Source organism: Psammomys obesus, unplaced genomic scaffold (assembly GCF_907164565.1).
Source record: "Psammomys obesus unplaced genomic scaffold, mPsaObe1.curated_primary_1811, whole genome shotgun sequence".
Classification (NCBI taxonomy): domain Eukaryota; kingdom Metazoa; phylum Chordata; class Mammalia; order Rodentia; family Muridae; genus Psammomys; species Psammomys obesus.
The window spans coordinates 3,463,726-3,466,985 of record NW_026596143.1 but is presented as its reverse complement, the minus strand read 5'-3'; the positions used below and the strand labels follow the sequence as shown (position 1 = coordinate 3,466,985).

General features: G+C 51.5%; 1 protein-coding gene across 2 annotated transcripts in view; it reads left to right on the top strand.

Annotated features, from left to right (window-relative positions):
- The first annotated feature begins 1,839 nt into the window (after window positions 1-1,839).
- Window positions 1,840-3,260, top strand: part of Gtf2e2 (general transcription factor IIE subunit 2) — a 46,785-nt gene continuing 45,364 nt past the window's right edge. The window contains exon 1 of one of the 2 annotated variants that reach the window (XM_055593490.1): window positions 1,840-1,920. The gene's annotated coding sequence lies outside the window, so the exon portion shown is untranslated. Of the gene's footprint in view, window positions 1,921-1,962; window positions 2,055-3,260 lie in introns of those variants that run through there. The other variant, XM_055593489.1, reaches the window with a different exon arrangement.

Genomic DNA, 3,260 nt, shown 5'->3' with positions numbered 1-3,260 from the left:
GAAAATGCTTCCATAATATGAAACTGTAGGCAAGCCCGTAAGGTATTTTCTTAATGACTGGGGAGGAGCACCCATTGTGGGTGGGGCCACACCTCAGCTGGTGGTTGTGACTTCTTAAAAGAAAGCCCATAAGAAGCAAGCCAGTAAGCAGCACCCCTTCATGGCCTCTGCTTCAGTTCCTGTCTCCAGGTTCCTGCCCTGACTTCTCTCAGTGATGGACTGTTATCTGGAAGTTTAAGCCAAATAAACCCATTTCTCCCCAAGTTACTTTGGCCATGGGGTTTCATCACAGCAACAGTAACTCTAATTCAGACTGTATTTGAATTTGACACCAGATGTATCCAAGTGGGGTGCAGTAAAAAAACTGCCAACATTACCACCCCATGATAGGAATGGGGTTTTTATTGTAGATATGAAAGAAAGAACAGTCAGAGGCTTCTGGCCAGCAGACTGGACATTGCCAGGGCTATCTATGAGAAACAGGAGAATAGAGAGGGCTTAGTGAGACTAGCAAGATCGGTGAAAACAACTTGGTTATAAGAAGGGTGAATAACTGGTGGGTGGGGAGGGCCGAGTGGTGAGGAGGCTTTGAAATATGTGTGCTTATGAGAGTAGGGATTGAGGTAGCTGGATATGCTGATATACTAATTGGAAAGCCATATGTCACTTTTGCTGGAGGTAAGGGAAATGAGTCCTTTTGCTAGACAGGAACTAGAGTTTTACAGACTCCTGAAAAACACTTCTTTTTCAGACTCCTGAAAAACACTTGGCTTTTGCCTAGTCACCAGAAATCCTCCTATAGTCTTTGAACTGCCTTTTGGAGTTTGGGGAATTGGAGTTTCTTTTGGACCCGACAAAGACATAGCTATAAAAAGCTTGTTCCTGCATCATTAGTGTCCTATTGGGGGGGGGGGGGGGATAGAACTGAGATCCAGGGTAACTATTAAACCACAGCTACAAAATATTTGAGCACTGGCCAAACCTGTACAAACAAGGATAGTGGTAAGATACAGGATGGGCCAATGATTTTTTTTGTTGTCGTTAACTTCCCCACTTATGTCGTCTCTGAATCCAGACATCTTGTCTAAGACAAGCCACAGGTATGGAAAGAGCTCGTGTTCGTAGGGCAGAAGCTGAGCTGTGTCTTGAGTTTGAAATGAAGCCCAGCTCTATGTTTGAGTTCGCCCTTTGCTAGGCTGTTTCCCTCCCTCTCTCCCTGTTAAAGAAGGTGCTAGGAAGTGGTATTTGAGGTAAAGCCAAAAAGTCTGGCATGGTGGGAGGGAATGAGGGAGCGGGCTACAGCTGGGATACAAAGTGAATAAACTGTAATATAAAAAAATTTTTTTTAATTAAAAACAAAAACAACCCTGGCATGGAACACACGTCTGTAATCTCAGCGCTCGGGAGGCTGAGGCAGAAAGATCTCCGCAGCTTTGTGAGGTCAAAATAGTCTATCATTCAAGTTCCAGGCAAGACTTTATCTAAAACAAAACAATCCTCTCCCCCCCCCAAAAAAAAAATTTCATAGAGAAAATATTGATAAGGTGGACAGCTTGGGTTAGACTCCAGAGCCCGCTGGAGGATCTGGTCCTAGGCTCCGGCTTTCTGCCCAGGAAGGTGTCTCCGCGTTCTTCCTTCTTCAGAGAAGCGTTGTCCCCAGCCTCGCGGCACACACGGGTCGTCACGGAGACTTAGCACGTCCTAGCCTCCTCCTTCTTATATCGAGCCGGGGGGGGGGGGGGGGGGGGGAGGCGGGGCGGGGGCCGGGGCACGTGCTGACGCACGCGCGTTTTCGGAGCAGCGTCGCGGTGGTTGCCGGGAGCGAGCGTCCCAGCCGCCCGACCAGGAAGTGGAGGGCGGAGCCGGGCCCGAGTCGCCGCCTCAGGCTCCTCGGCCAGTGGTTGGACCCCCCTTCGGCAGGTCGGCGCTGGGCGTGCGTGCGGCGGCGGTGGGGGGCGCTGACGAGGGGCGGGAAGCGGGCCCGCGGTGGGCGGGTGTGCGTGCGTGTGACTGAGGCGGAGGCCGGGAGGCGGCGCGGGCTGCAGGGCGCTGAGGTAGGGGCCGCGGCGGCGGCGGCGGCGGGCGGAGCGGCGAGTCGCCCGGGGGACTCCACAGCCCGAGGCGCGACGTGGCTTCCTAGGGGACGCCGCGCCGCCGCCGCCGCCGAGCCGGTCTCCGAGCCGGGCACCTTGGCAGGGGTTCGCTTCCCAGCCAGCATTGTCTTTTAGGCCGGAGATCCGTAGGGCAAACTTTTGGGGTGGAAAGCGGGAAGGTCCCCGGTGGGCGAGCCGATTGTGCCGCCTCTCGGTCCCCAAGTTTCCATTAGCAGCGTGTGTGGAGTTGGGGGCACCACGTCGTCCCCTCCCTCCAGGGCTGCCTCCCCTGCCTTTTCTGAGGTTGCCTAACTTGAGTTGTGTGTGTTTCCTTTTTTTTTTTTTTCCCCTGCGAAGTCGCGAGGCATTTTGCAGATCGTAACTCAGCGGTCGTTCTGATTGTGTGCCGGGGGCACCTGGAGCGGGCAGAGACAGGCTGGCAGATCGCAGATTCTGGGATGGAGAGAACTGTAGAGTGGAGCCTGGAGATTTTCAGATTGTAGCTTCTCAGTGTCTGTCCGCTGCGAAACGTACTAACTCTCAGTTGTTTATCCTGTTCCGGGGTTTTGATTGACCAAAACAATGTGAAGTGGACGGACTTGGGATCTAGTTTCTCTACCACTCAGGTTAGCCCTAAGATGAGTATGGTACCGAACAGATACTGGAAAAGGAGGAAAAGTTAGCTGGAACACGGTAGAGTAAGCCGCTTGCTTTGGGTGCCTTTGTTGGTAGCGTATAGGTAGGTGTCTCTTATTTTAGTGACCTTTAGCAGGGTTCCAGGACTGGGGCAACTTGACTTCCAGCTGTGACCTTACTTGTGCCTCTCCTATTCCGGTTTTATTTGTTAAAATTAGCGACAGCACTAATGCCTTGTCATTCAGAGTTGTGGCCTTTAAGTGGTTAAGGTTTTGTAAATTGTACAGGTTTGGTCTGCCCTAAAATCTTTATTGAAAGGCCAGATAAGTGTCTGTCCTTCTGAAGTAAATAGAAATGTTCCCTGTTTCAGGAGTTGCAAACTGCCTGTTCCCTCCATCTTCTTCTCGCTTATGATTTCTTTCTTTCTTTCTTTCTTTCTTTCCTTCCTTCCTTCCTTCCTCCCTTCCTCCCTCCCTCCCTCCCCCTTTCTTTCTTTCTTTCTTTCTTTCTTTCTTTCTTTCTTTCTTTCTT